The sequence below is a fragment of the Lytechinus variegatus genome, chromosome 1 (genome assembly GCF_018143015.1).
Source record: "Lytechinus variegatus isolate NC3 chromosome 1, Lvar_3.0, whole genome shotgun sequence".
In the NCBI taxonomy this organism is placed as follows: domain Eukaryota; kingdom Metazoa; phylum Echinodermata; class Echinoidea; order Temnopleuroida; family Toxopneustidae; genus Lytechinus; species Lytechinus variegatus.
The window spans coordinates 44,112,028-44,132,406 of record NC_054740.1 but is presented as its reverse complement, the minus strand read 5'-3'; the positions used below and the strand labels follow the sequence as shown (position 1 = coordinate 44,132,406).

Here is a 20,379-nt window from a genome sequence, read left to right as displayed (position 1 = left end):
ACCCTTTCGAAATAAGCCCAAAATTTGTGATATTTCTTCCCAATTTGGGAAAAGGAAGTTCAGTAATTACCAAAAATAGAATCTGTGTTAGATAGACAATCATATGCATACACTTTGTCAATCAGCCATATCAAAAAAAAAAAAAAAAAATAGCAATGGGTTGGCTCGAATGAATATCTATGGCCTGCCACTAGTGATTAGGCCCGTGTACCTTGTATTGTATGGCACATGAAGGTTTGATCAGTGGTGTAACCAGATCAGTGGTGTAACCCCGAATCAGCTGCGAATCCATCCATATACACGTATTCTGGTGGTTTCAGGAATATTATGTTTTGCCTTCGTAAATGCGAGAAAATTCGGGAACATTCGCTGAGAAATTCACCTCATTTTGAAATGTTCAAAGCCAGGCGAATGCCCTCCAGAATATTCCCGAATGTGACCACAACAAGCACAACAAATTTCATTCGGGCCACATAAGTATTCGGGTGACATTCGGTTGGATTAGGGGAGGCATTTGAAATTTTCTGGGCGGATTCGGACCTATTTCATCCTGGGCATAACTGTCCCGAACCGTCCGAACTCGGCGCATTCGTTCTGATTCTGGTCCACATTCAGGTCATCGTTCTGCTGTAAATCAGAAATATTCGGTCACATTCGGCTGGTTCTGGACGTGCTGGGTACGTTGATTCTTCCACTATTCGTGTTGGCATTCTGCTTTTGGGGGGATGGCCAAAATTGATATTGTCAATTCTTGGCGATACTGCGCTGAATCGCAACATATACGGACCCATTCTTCTCTATTTGGGGGAATAGACTGTGGGATGGTCGCTAAAATTGTGACTTTCCGTGGGGCAGCAAATACAACTAGTTTTAATATTTTTATTTTTGCTGATGGTTTATTGAGAGTGGTCATTTTGTATATTACCCTATTGGTTGATACCTATTTTTATGTCATTTATCAGCTGTCCAAGTTAGATAGACTGTTGTCTTATTAATTATCTGTGTATCTGTTTTTTAATGTTGCAGGTAGGGAATTATATACAAATGTGTGTATGTTTTGGTGATTTTTACTTATTTATCTGTTTATCATTGTTATATACATGTCAAAGGTTGCAGTACATTCATGATTTTATAATGATTTTATTTGACTTATATATATATGTTACAGCATTTGGTAAGTTTTGGACTTCTTACTGTAATTATGTTTAGAGATTGATAGGAAGCAGTTTGCATGCCCCTTGCACAGTTTTTATTTCAAGGAATTGTATTAAGGAAATGCTTATTCTTTTGTTTTAGTTCATGGTATCAAAGACTCTTATATTTTGCCTTGTGCGTTTTACCAACAACTTAGGCTGATTTATATGGGTAATGATTTGCATTGGTGGAAATTGATTTTTATCATAATTGCTTTATTTACATAGCTTGTTCATTGTTTAAAGAAGTAGGCTTTTATTCAGTTTCCTATAATGTTAAGAAAAGAAAAAATGTTGCCATGGTAAGCTGTTATCTGTCTATGACATGTGTATTTTGATGGGGTAATAGGGGGATAATAGGTGGAGAATATGATTATGGTGTTATTTTAATTGAGTTGTATGTAGTTTATGTTGGTGAACTGGTATGTACACTGTAGTTGATGATAGTTACAGGTAATTTGTATTAGTGATAAGACAATGATTATTCATAGTGATACATGTACTTTGAATTATCAATAAGACTATCATTATTCATGTAGATGAACTGGTATGTACACTATAGTTGGTATTAGTGTTACAGGCACTTTGAGTAATTGATAAGACAATGATTATTAGCAGAGTTAAAATGTTTACTGTAGAGCATTTCTCCATTTAAATTTAGTGGATTTTATGTGAAGGCCAGTTTGCATCACTGTTACAGTTATTGTTTAAATAGTTGTATTGCTTTATATTTCAACAGTTGAGTTGTGTTTTTCATGGCTTAAATGTGATGATATGGTTTAAACGTAATTTTACACTTAACGAGCTATTTGGATGTCAGATGGGTAATTGCAGTAATTTAGAAAGTTGATAGAAGAAGAAGTTAAAGAAGTTAGTAGAGGGAAAGAAAAAGTGGTCACGCCATTGTCAAGGCCCTATATAGGGCCTTGGCCATTGTGGATTGCTGCCCTCTGTCGGGCAGTGTTGTATATGTTACACATGCGAATCGTTGTCATCGGCCCTTGGCCTTGCGCGGCCGGCCAGCTCTGTGTAGAGGTACATTGTCATTAAAATATGAACCATAAAGATTATTGTGATTGACGCCTTTATCATTTAATGGTGCAGTTCTTGGACATGATAATATGTGAAATATTATGAATGAATACATGCACAATGTTGCCATCGGTAAATTTTGCTCCTGACCTCAAAATTAAAATAATAATATGCGAAATCGTACCATTGATTCGACTGGAAATTCCGCCATTCACCCCGTGTGTTAAGGACTTCCGTGAACGCGCGCGAGCGTGTACAATGCATGTAACCTCGTTCGCGTTTGTGTTTTTTATTCGTTGTACATGATAAACGTATTACAGAATGTACGATGGCGGATAAGATGTCGTCGTCTTCGTCGTGTTTTGACAGCGAAATGACGATTTATCACTAGCAAATATATGCTACATGCACGTCTTACCCAAGGAAAGAGGGCCAGTAAATTCCTTTCAAGTAAAGAGCTAGAACAAATTTAAGCCTTTGCTGCATTCGTTGATGTAGACTACCTGGGACTTCAGAATAAAAATAGCTATTCGTGCAGCAGAGAAGTTTGCGATTGACTTGCATGCAGCCCGGCCCCGAGAGACCAGCCCTACCAGCATTTCAGCAAGATCCGAATGGATCAAAATAAGTATAGATGTACCGCGTTTGCCCAGAGCCAGGTCAAACATCGATCGTTCGTATCGCCAGTATTCAGCAATCAAGCGATCGAAGGTAATTTGTTGTCACTTTGTGCTCTTGCATTTCACTCTCTGCAAAAGTGAAGCGGTGCAAACTTTGATGATTTTTGTAGAGGTCTACATGATTATACATCTAGATTTTTTAATTGAGTCGATGAATAATGTGACTCATGACTTACTTCATCTTCTATTCATACGCTTGTAAATGTGGCGGTGAAGTAAGTCATGACATGAGTCACATTATGTATCGATTCAATTAAGAAATCTAGACCTATACAAAAATCATCAAAGCTTGTACTGCTTCACTTTTGCAGAGAATGAAATGCAAAAGCACAAAGTGAAACAATTTTGGCATGGACAAAGATCGGTATAACAATGATCACCATCTCAAAATCATCCTCTGTATCTTTTTCACCTTCGATAGCTTGATTACTGGAATGCTGGTGATACGAACGATGTTTGACCTGGCTCTGAGCAAGATGTAACGCGTTACATCTATAACGTTAGTTTGATCCATTCGGATCTTGCTGCAATGCTGGTCGGGCTGGGCAGGAGCGTAACAGGGGTCGGTGGCCAGGAGGGGCAAGAGCAAAAAAATCTCCGGTCTTATCAGGGGCAGATCCAGGATTTTCCAAAAGGGGGCAAATTTTTCAGAGGAAAGTTTCGACCAGCCCCCCCCCAAAAAAAAAAAGTTTTTCAATCAATTGACAAGCAAAAAAAAAATAAAAATAAAGGTTTTTACCCACAAATGAAGTATATATTTCGTACACGAAAAAAGGGTCTTCAATTTCAAAAGAGGGGGCACACCTTTGTTTTAATGGCATATTTACATTACAAATTTTAGTATTTTGCTTCTCAAAAGGAGGGGGGCAGGCAATGGCGTCATGAGGCAACATTCTGAGGGGCGATATGGTGTATCGGGTAAAAAAAAAACAATGCGAGTGAGCAAAAAATTTTACATTTTTATTACAAAAATCAAATTTTAGATTTGGACATAATGTTAAAGAAGATAACATATTTGTCACCCTTCTCTCTTTCCTTTTCCTTTTTTTTCTTGGTCTGTACGCCACGGTAAACAAGATTTTGTTTATGATTTTGCATGCTTATTTTCATGATTTTTTAAAAATGAAATCACCTTTTCATGACAATCTATCTGTTCTTCTTTCTTTCCTTTTCCAGTTCCTCTTTTTTCCCCTTTCCCTTTTATTCTCCCCCTTTTCTTTTTTCCCTTTCCCTTTGCCTACTTAAAACATGGGTAACACTAGACCAAAAGCTTCAGTCTCTGTATTTTGGTTGTTCCGCTGAACTACGTTGGCTCCACTCACCATACATATGGGGTGAATGGGGATTACAGTAAAATGTCAGAAATTGTTGAATAAATGCCCGGAAACGACGGTTATTCCTGTCTAGGGTAACACCGGAACCGAATCAGCGGCAAATCTATCCGAATATACATAAGGATGGACTTTGGACATGTTGGAGCACTATTGACCTAATAGTGGCATAGGGAAAGTTTGGTGCTTTTGTAAACTCTGTCCCCAAAACTTCAATTTTTGGACCTAAGGCCCCTGATTATTGGAAAGATCAGATTTGATTACAAAAAAATTTAGCGACAGTCCATAACTCGCAAAGCAGAGGAGAAGAAGTGCATTGGCGGCGGAAGCCAAACATTTTAGGAGGGGACAACCAATAATTTTTTGAAAAGCAAAAAAAAAAAAATAGGTTCTCAACCCAAAAATTTTAGGGGGGACGTACGAAAATAAATTGACAAGCAAAAAAAAAAAAAACATATCAATTTGTTGTGTACAAAAAACGCTCCTCTTATAAGGCATAGAAATGGGACGTTTAACGCACAGTCACTAATACGCGCCCCTGTCTTCGCATCGTGCAGGCAGTCTACGTGTATAGTGGCGGGCTGCTACATTGCGGTGCAGGGGTGTTCAACTTACATATCGTGAGCGCACTCAGCTGCGTGTTTTCACTTCTCCTTTTCTTGTCATTTTTCCTCGCATTACTTGTTTTCATAAATTTCCCTCTCACTTTCCTTGTTTTCTCACTCCCTTCAGTTTTGTAACTCTTCTTGATCACTTGCATTCATTGGCACACCCCCCGGTCAAAAATGGTACGGTCCTATCCAACATACACTCAAGTCGTCGCTGTACGAATAATGAAAACTTGCAAAATTCTTCACGCGCTGCGTTGCATAGCTATGCGTGTGTACTATGTACACACAATGCCATCGGCTGAATCCGCCAAACTATAGTGACCAATTATTGCAAAAGCTTTTGCAAATGTGAAAAGTGACAGAGGTTTTTTTTATCCAATCAAAATAATTCTTAGGTATTCGCAATCTACAGCATTTTCTGCAAAATGTCTTTTTTTGATAGGGTCTATTGTGACGTATATATTTTTTTTACAACAATGTGAAGTTGCACCAAACGTTTCGTTTCCAGCACTTGCCCATTGGCTCATGAACAAATGGATTTCCAAAATCATCAAGAAAGGTTCCAAAAACCTCAAAAGTGACAGAACTTAATTTGAATAAAATTAAATGAAAATCATATCATGTTCAAGGTGAGAATCTGCTCTATTCTGTTTTGATAGATCACCTTGTTGACGCGTTTGGGAGATATCTTAGCAAATCCGTCAAAAACGGCGTATTTTCTATTATTCTCCATAGGGAAATAATTTAACACGCTACGCACTGCAAAAAAGGAGCGCAAACAAATTGATATGAAAAAAAGGTCATTAAGAACAAATTTAGGGGGGGGGGGAACGTCCCCCCTCCTCAAATTTATGGGGGTCACGACCCCCTCGTCCCCCCCACTTCCGCCGCCTATGAAGAAGCGTATATGCCGGGAGGAGGATATTCCTCCCCGCGCAGAGCAATGAATCTCTGAAATTTTAAAAGGGCGGACGTTTCATCAAATGCAGATATCTCTAATACCCAATCGGCTCTAATTCAATTGATTTACTATAAGATTATTGAATTTCATTACAAAGAAAATAGTCCGAAAAAAGTTGAAACTTCTGTGATTATTGGAATTATATATAAAAAAAGATGCCTACACTCTTAAAAAAAACGACCACAACGTGGTCATTTTTAACCACGTCACCGGGGCCAACTATGCACCTACTACAACCTTGGTCATTTTGACTACGTTTGCCGTGATCATTTGAAATGACACCGTATGGTGGTTAAAAAATGACCCAAACGTGGTCAATTTATGACCCCGTTTCCTTGGTCAAAACAACACGTGGACGTTGTCATTACGTGGTTATATTCCATGACCATGATGACGTGGTTTTAATGATATTATCTGAACATCACCATTCTCTATTCTCTTTCACGCATCAGGTCACTTTAGTTTGACAACCAACCAAACGACAAGTTATGGAGTGCAATGAATTTTCGGCTCAAATAAGTTGAATTTTATTCATATTTCAGAAAACAGTCAATTCAAAAATCAGGAATGTAACATTTATACAATAATTTACATAAAATGTTTGTAGTTTGACCATATTGGTATATCAGTGTATATAGAATGTGCGATACTCTTTTCATATTTTGACCTAAATGAGACCAATAAATATAATTCCCTATTTTCTATATATTTATTATTATTTTTCAAACAGACTGGATGATTCTCGGCTGAAGATAATGAAGATATCACTATTAATTGATCATAATTTAAAACTTGAAATAAAAAAGGTTCTATGACTGTGCCGAGTGTGCTTGTTTTAGCATGTTTGCCACAAAGGCGCGTTCACTGAACCATTTTTGACACATGCGCTATATCAAGCGCTCCTATATATATGCCCAAATTTAATCCAACAATTGATTTTGCACCATGGACAAAATTAAACCACCTTTTTGTGAATCACCCACATAGTTTGTATTTATTGCAGAGGTTAAATGGACAATACAATTTAACAGCTCATACATGTAGTTTAGGTTTAACAGTTCAAATCTATACTTCTTAATTTCTCATGGTGAATATGCAATATGTTTTTTTTTTTTTGGGGGGGGGGGTGTTTTTTTTTGTTTGCAGATAGTATATATTATTCCAAATTCTTACTCTCAATATAAGGTTAGTAGCCTTCAAATGACGGAATTGTTTCTCTAAATAAAAAAGTAACTACAATATTCAAGAGTGAGCAATAAAAGTGTAAATAATTCATCATTCTCATAACCAAACACATTCGTAAACATTGCAGGATTATAAAGAATTTCTTTGACTTATCCTGAAGCGCTTCATTTTGAATTATAAAAAACTTAAGTGTCATTCAAAATTTCAAACTGAGTGCGCAAAACAGGACAGGAGATGAATGTGCAGGGAAATGACATGAAGTTTAATAGAATTTGATAATAAATATTGTACTTTTTTTAATACGACACGAATTATTTACCTTCCTCTTTTTAAATTAGTAACCTGTTTTCCGGCAAAATTATGGTTGTTTAGTAATGAGCTGGAAAGCGGGAGAAGCTACTTTATGGATGTGACCTCAGAAATTGACATAAAGATAGCACCCGCCCGGAGCCGACCCATCCAGAAGTTGCGCGATCAATAATAAAAAAAACAGATAACTTCATATACTTCGGCCCAAACTTACTCTAATTCCATGCCCTAATGTATACGTTTGAACTTTATCTAGCAAGAAACCCCAAGAAACACATATAGCTGAGGTGGAAAAACAGGGTTAGAGAAACTTGTTTTGCGTTAAAAAAATGATAATGTTGATATTGATCTGATCGATTTGACATAAATTTGCACCTGCGGAATTTAAATCAAGTTCTACGAGGTATTGGATAGAGCGCCCCCTGCTCACGTTTGAGAGACATAGGGATTACAATCTTTTGTACTCCTGAGACGCCCTCGAAATGCACCTCGAGCGGGCTTGTCAGGATAACGTACTAATACAGGGCAGGACTGAGGAGAGGTGGTCTTGCACGATTTCCTGATAACTTTTCTTTCCTTTCTTTCATTTACTTTTCGAACTGACATAATTTGAACAAAGAAATTATCATATTTTGGAAAAAAAAGAAAAGCATATTATAAGGCAACAATAGTCAAAACTGACTACCGTAGTTTGCCTATTCAAAATAACAACAACAACTTGGGGAAACAATGGAGAACTTCAATATTATAATTCAACATCGTGCAGCGCGGAAGCAAAATTTATGTATGAATTTAGAGCAAGAGTGCAAGGAGTTTCTCTTTTGAAAAGAAATAAGAAAAAGAAGAAAAAAAACACAAAGCTACCTTCTTCCCTTTCCTTTTCCCTTTCTCCTCTCTTTTTCCCCTCCTTTTTGTTAGGGTGGGGGGCGGACGTTTTTTTAGGGGGGGGGGGCGACCGCCCCCCCCCCCCGGCTACGCTCCTGCCATGAAGCTAAAAGTATATAAAAAGAACTGTATATACCAAAATAAAAGATTATTTTTCCGTTTAGGCCTGAAGTGCACCAAAACGGGGCAAAATAAACATTGACTTATTTCGTCTGTCGCCCAACTTCACTTCCCTGTCTTATCCGAACTAAATACATGAATATTTGGCCATTGAGTCCCTGTACAGATCGAGCTAGAACTTTGGTCTATACCAACGTATAACGGAGACCGAAGCTTTTAGTCTAGTACCGTATCTGCCAGGTGCTAAATCCGCCGCTACACTAGCCCTTTGTTGGATACACATCTCTAGCTCTCTACTCTATATTTTATGGATATCTAATCTGCGCGCGCGCATTCGGTCGGATTATTAAGATGAAATTATTTACCCGCCCGGGCCGCGAAATTATTTTTCCCACCATATTTCTGGACCAAAATACGAACTCATTTGCATACAGCCAATCAGAGACGATTGTTTTTTTTCCTCTCGATCTTTCGGTCGACATGATATGAATATTCATGCTGCGTCTTCGGAGTAAGAGTACGCATGCTCGTGGACTTAATTTTCCTCAGTTCTCTTTTTTAGCTCTGGAATGAATAAGAGTGCTATCAAACTAAAAAGGAATCAAAATTGTATTGAGACAATACTGACACAGAAATTGTTATTTCTAATCTAGAGATTTGGGAGAGTGGGTAGATAAGGCCACATGTTAGTTTTTAGCTCAAATGGTTTTCTGATTGAGTAGTAGGTTTTTAGGCAGTTCCTTAGCACAGATTTTCAGCAGAGCCAAAGGTGTCACAGTCCAGTGGAATGCACGTGTCAATCATAGTTAACTTATATAAAGTATTATTGTCATGTGCATGCCATAACTGTAGTAAATTTCACCACTTTCCCTTTTTTCTGACTGGATGCCTGTGAACTCAACATGTCCAATGGGGTATATGAGGCTAATACATAATTAAAATTCTATGGTTACATCTGTTGAAACTTTAAAATGCATGTGGTGTAGACATCGCAACACTGTCTTGAGTAGGATAAAGTATGTGTCCACTACCAATAAAAACACGTACACAATAATATAATTGACAGTAGAAAATACAATCCAATATTTTCCCCCCATAATATTGGATGGAATTAATTAGTCTATTATAAAATGGGGGAGTTTTGGTAAATAACTAAATTGCAACAATATAATTGTTACTAAATGTTTAATTATCGTTTCAAACCAATTGATTTAACACATCTAATGAATAATTTCGGTCTACTCTAGATCTAGTCATAGACATCTAACATATCTACTGCTTTACATTAAAAAGATATAATTGGAATTATACAAAAAGGTGGCCTTATTTATCCCACTCTTCCCTGTTTAATTTAGGAGTGATTTTTAGTTACGTTCTTTAAAGCTCCATAGGTTATTACATGTACAAAATTATCAGTATCCCATTGGTGTTTTTGGATTTGACAATTCATAAGACATTGACGTTTAAGTGCTGGTAGTGGTAGTCATCGATTGTGATTACGAAGATGACTGATAATTCATCTGACAATGATATTCTAAAGATCATTAAAATCATCATATACATGTAGTCATCATTATAATCCACATCATTCATCAAAGTAATATAATGTAGAAGCAACAGCATCTTGAAGGTTAAGTCCACCCCAGAATATTGTTTATTGTAACTGATAGAGCAAAATCAAACAAGCAAAATGCTGAAAATTTCACCGCTGAAAATCGGATGTAAAATAAGAAAGTTATGACATTCCTAATTTCGCTTATTCTTTTTAACAGAACAGTTGTATGCACAACTCATTATGCAAATAAGTTGATGATGTCCCTCACTCACTATTTTTGGGTGTTTTTTTTTTATTTAAATTACATACAATATTTCAATTTTTACAGATTTGACAAGTATCAACTTAACTTAATCATGATGGTCATTCCACATGTTCAGGGAGAATTACAATTTGCTTCACATGACAATGACAAGAAAATTAGATTTTTTTCGATTGTGATGATGAAATTTTCGTTGTTCTGCTTGTTGGATTTTTCTCCTTTTATTCAAATCAACTTTTTATTGGGGTGGTCTTTTCCTTTACCATCATAATTAGCACCATCATCACAATCATCAATACAGCTATCGCCATAAAACTATCAAAATCAACATTAACAAAGAACATTAACTTTACCATATAGTACATCATCACGATTATCATAATAATCATAATTCCTCATCACTAGAACAATCATCAGCATCAATTTCGTCAGCATTATCATCACCGCTATCATCATCATCATGAAAGAGAAAATGAGCATATAATTGCACAATTTATGCATTGAATCATTTGTAAGCCAGTCAGTAATCAGCTGACCAATAGTGTGCACCCTTGCATTTAATGATTTAATGTAAACTATATTTCGCACGTTTAAGAAACAAAAACTTTAATTGTATAAACTTATCCTCTCATGAAGACGATTAAACCAAAGTCCACTAGTGTTTCACTCTTAAACAAAATACTAAAGCAGTTTCCATCTCAGTTACTTATCAAAACCTGCACATGAATATTGATTGATTTTATATTTTGATTTTATTCATATATATACATCATTTTAAACATTACATTATATTCATATTAGTATAATCATTTTTTTTTTATATATATACATGAATGGAGCATCTTAAGCTCTAAGAGCTTGAAAATGATGTTCCATGAGAAAAAAGAATACAAAGATACATAATTATACATTGGCTAAAATAATATATTCAATGATGCGAACATCAACAAAGAGTAAAAAGAAGAGCAAGAGAGATAGAGTGAGGGGTGAAAAGAACAGAGTGGGAAGGAAAGAACTGAATAGAAAGAGAGAAATATGAGAATTTTTAACAATATATAACAAGCCATGTTTGATAACGAAGACTCGTTCGTGAGGTATTTTGTTTGCATAATAAATATAAACAATAGTAAAACAAAAATGAATTTCATATGTGTGGTGGTACATTATGTAACCATGCAGTGGTAATAAACATACATGACATTATTATCAGCCTTGCGTTTCATATTTTGAAATAAGGAAATTTTGAACTTGCCTCTTGAAGGAATTTTTTGTTGGGCATGAACGAATATAATAGAAAGGGAATTCCAAATGTCGGGGCCAGTATGTCGAATAGATCTATGGGCAAGAGCTGTTCTTGGGTTGAGGTTCGGGTTGGGTAATTATGAATAGATGTATTGAAACGGAACATTTTTAAAAGGTTGTCAGGAAGTTCACGGATTTGGAATCTGTACATAAAAAGAGCAATTTGAAGGTAATGAATGTCATGTATGGTTAGGGTTCTAAGTTTGTGGAACAATGGGTTTGAATGAGCTCGACAGTCTGAGTTTGTACAAATACAAACAGCTTTTTTCTGAAGAAATAAAGAGTTGATTTTTTTTTTGACAAGCCCATACAACATTACGATATGAAATATAAGGCAGTATGATACAATTATATATAGTAAATAATGTTTGGCGAGGAATAAACCATCTGACCTTATATAATACAGACTCCACGTGAAACCGAAGTAACAATATTAGCTATATGTGTATTCCAGTTTAATTTACCATCGACAGTTACACCTAGAAACTTTGTTTCTTTCTGATCGATCTTCATATTATCAATGAAAATATCAAAGGACCGAATATTAATATTGGAATATATATATTATATTTATATAAATATAAATACTTGACACAAGACCACATATAATATTTCCATCATATAGACTGGTAGATAGAAATATTAGGACACTATACCAAGCATTTCCCAACTGGGTTTCAACTAGGACCAACAAACCACTTTTGTCCATGAATTTAGAATATATATCTACATAAACAAAAATGTTACTTCCCAAAGTTTAGTTTAATTCCTCAACTTGATAACATTACATGATATTTAGTCAGAATCCTTTTTAAAAAAAATCAAACTCTGCAGGTCCAAAAATTCTCAACATAAATAATTATTATTCGTTACAATTTTGTGGCATCCATGGTCCACCCATAAATATTTGTGAACAAGTGTGACATGTGAAAATGCTAAAAGATAAAATAATTCGAGAAAAAATCATAAGTATTCAAAGAGGATTTCAGTAGTGGGATAGAGGGTGCTTAAAATCTTAACTGCTGGTTTGAGAAATGTATGTTTATAATCAGCTAAACATCAAGACAAAATTTGGAGTGTCCTTGAATTTTAATCGAATTCAAAATTGACCATTATGTGCGATGCTGTTCACTGATTGGGCTATTCTTGGGTAATGATATATCTAGTCACTTATGTCACCATTCATTGCCTGCCATATACTAACATGTTTAAATGAACCTTTTTCCACATTTGGGGGATATAAAAAATGAATAAATCTATTTAAAAATTTCATTATTATTTCAACAAATTTTAATACTAATTTTTGTGGGCAAAAGCAGTCATTAGTAAATTTTACAAGTGTCCCTAAATCCGCTTACCATTTATTCAGGGATCATACTTTAGTAATAATGAGATTTATGTGAAGGGAGAATAAAAAGATAAAAATGAGCATGAAAGTTTGAAGGAAATTTCGACAAGGAATGAGAAGTACATGTATTAAAGGGCACTTTGAAAAATAAGAACACGACATGTATACAAATCTCAAATTGGCAACTTGGTTTCTCAATGTTAAAAATTTACCGCTACCTGGACAATACAACATGCATGCTGTGTTCCAAAATTACTTTAATTTCTCTGAATCACCTTACTGAAATAAACTTCTAAAAAAAGTTTTGAAATCTCATTTTGTTCAACTATATTGATCTGGCTCTAAAGGCCTGGTCACACCGCCCGAGCGTTGTTGGAGCGGTCGTGGAGCGGAGAGAAAAAATCATCACTGCTCGCTACCGTTCACCATTTTCGATTTCGATTGTTTTCTTTTTTGTTTTCAATTTTTTCCCCAATTTTGTGAGCGAAATTCGACCCTCTCCCCCTACCGCTCAACAACCGCTCCAACAACGCTCGGGCGGTGTGACCAGGCCTATACACGTATGTCGGGTAAGATCACAAGTCAAAAGCTGAAAAACCTGCAATATGTCTGAAGTTTCATAAATCATCTACGGTTTGGATTAAAATCTGAGTTTGATTATTGCTCTCTTATCCCAGCAATAATCCATGCATGTTTGATTTTAATTAAGATTGTGAACATTTTTTATAACTTTTTTCTATGATTATATCTTATACAAGTGCAGTGCTTTGAAACATGGGAAATATTGAATAGATGCAAAATGACTTACATTTCAGCCATGCAGCTGAGAGACAAAATGACATTACGCCAAACAAAAGAACCTGTTCTTAATCTCTTCTCCATGACTACCAGATTTCATGCCACACTTTGAAATATTGCTCTTTGGCATACTCATAAAAAAGTAGGGTATGGGTAAAAAAAAGTATTTCCGCTGTTACCAAGCATGTCAATTATTATACTAACACGCAAGAGTAAATATCAAACTCAAATAAAAAAAACAATATTTGTATCATAAATAGCATATAAAAGTGAAGTACATCTCGAGACATGACACTTTAATAGTTATTTAATAAAACTGCATGTTAGATGAAAGGGGGGGGGGGGAGTGTCCAAGACTTCATCATAATGACATGACAAACATGTACAGTATGTACTTGCCAATTCATTCTTTTAACAATTAAAAACAAAAACATTCTTAGAAGTCATGAAAGGAAAATATCACTAAGGGTAGTTATTTCAATAGAGCTCGGCCATTACTTTGTAGAATGTGCTTTACCAAGAGATTGATTATTTTGTAACACATTCACTAACGTTATGCTTTGCGTCTAGGAATACGCTGAGAACTGAACGGCAGTTTCTTTCCTGGTTTTCAAACAATCCTTTGACGGTCTGCCAGCACCAATGCGGTTTCTGCCACCACCAACCATCTTTCTCCTAGATCATGCAGTTGGCTGAACACCAATTGTCTGCATACTGACTAGAGATTTTTTTTTCTTGCCAAGAGCACCTGCCACCCCAGAGTAAGGCCCCCATTCCACAGAATGGAGACCACTGAAAGACATAAGATTGTTGAGGTCTTACAGCGGTCTTGTTCTATGTGGAATGGGGGTTCAAGCATGGAAGCTAACCCAGTATTCGTTCTAGAATTTAGTTTCAGAAGTTTCTTGGTGAATTTATGTACTGGTCCTCCAAGGAATTCTTAGTCTCCTATGTAGCTTTGCTGTAAAGCAAGAAATCCCTTGTTTAGCTCATTGAGTATTGGGTCACTTCCATTCTCAGCACTTCATTTTGATGTGCAACCGCGTGTATCAAATTGGTTTTGAAGAGAGTGTTGCAAGTGTAAACTTGCTAGCCATGGATTCGTAACAGCATCGTGTCCATTGTCTGAAATCTCAACATCTGTGCAGACAGCTTCTTCATTTCTGTTTTCCCCATCGTTCATCGAGTCCATGCTGTGTTCATCAATACCATCATTTTCATAAGTTGTATTGCTTATGGACTCCATTATCAAGTTGGTTTCTGCTTGTTTTGGTCCACTTTGATGGTTCAAAGAGATAAACCATTCTTCTGGGGCATTTGCACAGCCTGTGGCCACCTTGTACAACAGTTTCCTCAGTGGTACATCATTGGCAGAAATGAAGTTCCAGCAGCAACGGATGTCGAACTTCTTGACAACTACATGTAGGTATTGATGTTTACATGTACATGGGCTACCTGTAGAGACAGAGAGAAAGAATAACATTCTGACAATGATTTCAAATTTTATCACCATGATAAACCTGTTATAACTGGTATTCTTTTGTAAAGACCAAAATCGAGGAGCCCCATCTGGAAGCTTTTGCATTGTAACCTCGTAACAAGTTAATGGTGGCTGCACGATAGCGAGCCGTCTGTGTACGAGGCCGAGGAGAAATTAAAATTAACAAGTGGAATGCCCCTGGCCGTCTCACCTGCATCACGCGGTTCAATATAGCAGCAGTGCTGACTTTGAAAACTACTCTAACTCGCACAAGATGTTCAGTGATACATGGTTACTCTTATGTCCACTTTTTATGAACTAGACCAATAAACTTACAGAGATATGATGGTTATTCAACAAAAAAACCCAACATGGCCAAAGTTCATTGGCCTTACATGACCTTTGACCTTGATCATGTGACTTGAAACTCGCACAGGATGTTCAGTGATATTTGATTACTCTTATGTCGAAGATTCATGAATCAGATCCATAAACTTTCAAAGTTATGATGGTAATCAACAGTTACACCCAATTCGGCCAAAGTTCATTGACCTTTGACCTTGGTCATGTGACCTGAAATGCACACAGGATGTTCAGTGATACTTAACTCTAATGTCCAAGTTTAACGAACTAAACCAATAAATTTTCAAAGTTATGATGGTAATTCAACAGAGACCCCAAAATTCGCCAAAGTTCATTGACCCTAAATGACCTTTGACCTTAATCATGATACCTGAAACTTGCGCAAAATGTTCAGTGATGCTTCATTACTATTATGTCCATGTTTCATGAATCAGATCCATAAACTTTCAAAGTTCTGATGGGAATTCAACAGATACCCCCAATTCGGCAAAAGTTCATTGACCCTAAATGACCTTTGACGTTGGTCATGTGACATAAAACTCACGCAGGATGTTTAGTGATACTTGATTAACCTTATGTCCAAGTTTCATGAACTAAGTCCATATATTTTCTAAGTTATGATGACATTTCAAAAACTTAACCTCAGGTTAAGATTTTGATGTTGATTCCTCCAACATGGTCTAAGTTCATTGACCCTAAATGACCTTTGACCTTGGTCATGTGACATGAAACTCTAATAGGATGTTCAGTAATACTTGATTAACCTTATGGCCAAGTTTCATGAACTAGGTCCATATACTTTTTAAGTTATGTCATTTCAAAAACTTAACCTCAGGTTAAGATTTGATGTTGACGCCGTCGGAAAAGCGGCACCTACAGTCTCACTCTGCTACGCAGGTGAGACAAAAACTCCTCGAAACAGAGACAGCTGTCAGCCATCGAGGTACATGCGCACGTTGTGTGTGCATAAAGCAGCAGGAAAAAAGTTTCACACGCAATTCGCATTCATTGTCAAGAACAATTGCATAAGACTAGTCTATTAAAGAGTAGGGACTCACTTGTTCACTGCAACCATCCTGCCTGTAGGGAATCTACAGGTAGGACTATGTCTATGGCATGCCAATGCTGTACATACCACACACTTAAAAAATCATTAAAATATCACTTTTGTGACCAAAATTACTAATTTCCTTACATAGTTGCAATTGATTTATCATTAGTAACTTGGGAATAATTTTGTATTCACCAGAGGCAGAGCGCTCAAAAACTTGAATTTTGGGCATATTTTTGTGTACGCCCTCTATTGGTGGAAAGTAATATGGCAAGAAAATTTTCATTTTTCAATCTCTGTTTTTAATTAAGAAAAATTAATTTAAAGAACTAAATTTACATAAGAGCCAAGGTATATGATAGCTGTAGGCCTAATGAAAACTGACAGTCATGACAGTGTAAAAAAATCAAGCATTTGTCTCATCATACTCATTGATAGAAAAATAGAAAATAGCCAAACAGTACACTGCCACCCTTATTTTGCCACACATGGAGATGTATGTAACTGAGAACAAGGTTATATATAACCTTAATGAGTGGGGTCTATATTCAATAAACTAGTGATAGTAGGCCTATAACTACCTCGAGCGAAGTTCGTGCAACACTTCTCCACGACCACGCCACGCTTCACTACCGCTGCATGCTGCACTTCGCTCCACCTAGGCCTAGCCCTAGTGTAGTGGAGTGGAGCGAGCCTGCACGAACTTCGCTCGAGGTAGGTTCTACGAATAAGTCCTTACTTGTTTCTTTAGACGGTATCTTATCACAAATATGAACTTACCTCTAACCAGCGTACTTGTTCAGGATCTGGCTCTGCCTCTGTCGAATGCGAGCACAACACAATGTTGGACATTTTGTCCAGAAAGAAGATCTATTCAACTTCAAGTTGATTTCTGAACTAGCTCGTCGCTGCCCAAAACTTTTTAGTTAGTTCGTAAAGTCCATGCGCATGCGTACTTCGAAGACGAAAAATCGAGAGGAAAAAACAATCGTCTCTGATTGGCTGTATGCAAATGAGTTCGTATTTTGGTCCAGAAATATGGTGGGAAAAATAATTTCGCGGCCGGTACGTACCTCAGGCTCAGCTAGCTAGCTCCGATATTTTCCTTCCCAGTCGTCTTGCTTAAGTACTTCTGTTCCTGTTTAATACACGAGAGCGTGTGGGATTTTTGTGAGGAATTGGAGATTGTATAGACTGGAAGATCTGCTGGCTAGGCCTACCGTTACTAGCGTTAATCGCCAAGTTGTATTTCGCCCGTTTTTCGGTGAGTGAAGATGCTTTATTTTCCTCATGGCATGCATCATGTGCATGGCCATGCCATGCTTGGCGCTCGCACATCAATCATGATGGAAGTTCGAGTTCGTACCTAACGGCATTCATTATTCATAACTCATCTTTTCACTGCATGCATTGACTTCAGGGATTTATACAGCAGGTCAATTCCAGCCAAATGTTGCATTTTTCCATTTTCAAAAATTTCTTTTCGGAGCAATTTTGTTTATACTGTTTATAAGTATACAGTTTAAGGTTTACAAAAACACACTTATATTTACTATACCCTCATTCATTCATTAAATACGCAATGTACACTCTGTTGCATTGTGGTACTAAGATTTCATAGAAAATGTACAACTTTCACCCATCCTTGGCTCCTGGCAAGCAAAGGGTGCTGATGAAAAATCCCACTGTCCATGTGACCTCCAAGCAATAATTTACCATTAGCTGTATTGTTTTACACGCTGCAGTGAAACTATGAGGCACAAAATACATTTCAAGGTGTGTATGTTTGATGTCCCATAAGTCACAGTTTTGAGCATTAAGTTTCCCTCATATGCTGCCATAGACTCCTGGAGACAAGTATTGGACTTTTTTATCTACCATAGTACATGCTTGCTTCAACAAATCAAGCTGCATCTGTATTGGACTTGAAATAGCTATACTGGGGGGACATACATTTCAGTCCCATAAGTCACATGTCCCATAAGTCACATATACAGTTCGTAAACCATGCCACCTTAAAGCTGTCCATGACAGCAAATAGAGAGACAAGAATGCTTAAAAGCTGGAGAACAGTATGCTGACTGTCAGAAAAAACAGTCTGAATATCAAAGGCAGTGCATTGAACAACAAAAAATAAGTTTGCATTGTGTGCCCAGTCCAGAAAGAAGGAGAAAACTGAATATGATCGCTAAAATACAAAGCTGAGTGCAGGTGAATTGGGTTTGTTTCACCCTAGCTTTTAGTAATTTTTTAGGTCCAGATCATTCTCTTGGTTTTCTTGTCCCCTTAGAGTGTGCATCAACTGTTTTACATATGATGTGAACTTGGTATATACACGTAGTTCCATGGAAACTATTAAAACCTATGTCAATGTCCCATCAGTCACGAATTTTGTAGTTGAGCGACCCTCTGGATCCTGTCAAAATAAGAGCACCAGTCCTCAGATGCATTTAAGGCTACCATGAGCAGAGCTATTAAAGCCCCTGTAAATGCCAAAAAATTGTTCAGAAGCTTGCAATCAAGTTTTCTCAGAATCATTCCTGCCGCCTGCCAATAGAAAGGAACATGCGCATTTAAAGAGGACCAAAGGGTGGTGTCATAATGTCATGAACATCGAATCGCCGGTTCTAAACCTAGTCGCAGCTGCATGATCGTCTTACACATTTGTATTTGCAAAAATAATGATTTGTGTTGTCCTTGGTTGTTACCATCATTCTGATAGTCGTAAAAGGGTACTGGTTCATAAAGCTTTTCGTAACTTAAGAGCGACTTTAAGAACGACCGATGACCCTTGTGGTAAATGTCATCATAAATTGGCAATGTTTTAGCATATAAGAAAGGATCACTAGTCATTCTGAAAAGTTGCTCCTAACTTACAACAGCTTTATGAAATGGCCCCAGGTTATTTTGTTTAGAACCAGGCCGCCATTACACCATGACAACTAACATCACTTTGGTACTCTACAAATGATGATGTCCTTACAGGCATTCAGAATTTCTATGAAAGAGATGACATATCAACCCAAGCAGCTGGCAAAAAAAGAAGTTGTGATAGGGTGCATCCCCATGGTATATTTTTTAACCAACATTTTTTGTATTGCCTGAAGTGTATAGTTAATGAATCTTGATGTTCCCTTTGTCAAATTGTGTCCCATGGGGTTCCAAATTGGCAATTTTGGCAGCCATCTTGGATTTTTCATGAAAATCAATTATTTTCATATTTTTTGCACAGACAATGGTAAATCTTCCATGTAAATGAATACACTTTTTACTATACAAGTATACATGTACATGCAGTTTAGATAGTAGAAAGCGATTGCAACTGTTTTCTAGACAGTCCAGTTAATGAATTTTTTAAAAAGAATTTATGCCAAAATTTTAATATTTTTTGTCAAAAATTTGCCTGTGCACTGATATCCATCTGTTTTATCATAAACATCAACAGCTAATGAAAAATATGAGCATTTGACACAAAAGAGAGTATATTAACAAGAATATTGATTTACTTCATGGCAGCATTAATGTCTTAATTTCTCACATGTAATACACTGTAGTGTAAAGGTCATTTTCTTACCATACTGTATGAGACAGATAGAGAAAAGCAACATTTATTTGTCCTATCTGTAACAAATATGTCATATCATTATGTCCCATCAGTCACAATTGAAAGTGTGTACATTCTTTCTAATTGTTCATTTTTCATCTGTTTGCTAAATATTTATGATTGTAATTGTTTATTGATTATTTTCTACTTATTTGATTACAGTTCTTAAAACTTGATGACAAGTTAGGAAGCTTTTTTTTGGTTAATGTTCCCTTTATATAAATGAACTGCGTGAAAAGATGTTTCTGCCCTTTGTTGAATTTATTTCTGACACAATGGCATGAATTATTAAGGGTGTCATCTTATTAG

General features: G+C 36.5%; 2 long non-coding RNA genes across 2 annotated transcripts; one reads left to right on the top strand and one right to left on the bottom strand.

Annotated features, from left to right (window-relative positions):
- Positions 1-12,242: 12,242 nt before the first annotated feature.
- Positions 12,243-17,529, bottom strand: LOC121414931. The gene is made up of 3 exons (XR_005969929.1): positions 17,247-17,529; positions 13,635-15,027; positions 12,243-13,123 (listed from the first exon to the last, which is right to left on the bottom strand). It is a non-coding gene; the product is annotated as an uncharacterized LOC121414931 (long non-coding RNA).
- Positions 13,040-13,719, top strand: LOC121414938. Its single transcript, XR_005969930.1, has 2 exons — positions 13,040-13,126; positions 13,349-13,719. It is a non-coding gene; the product is annotated as an uncharacterized LOC121414938 (long non-coding RNA).
- Positions 17,530-20,379: the final 2,850 nt, after the last annotated feature.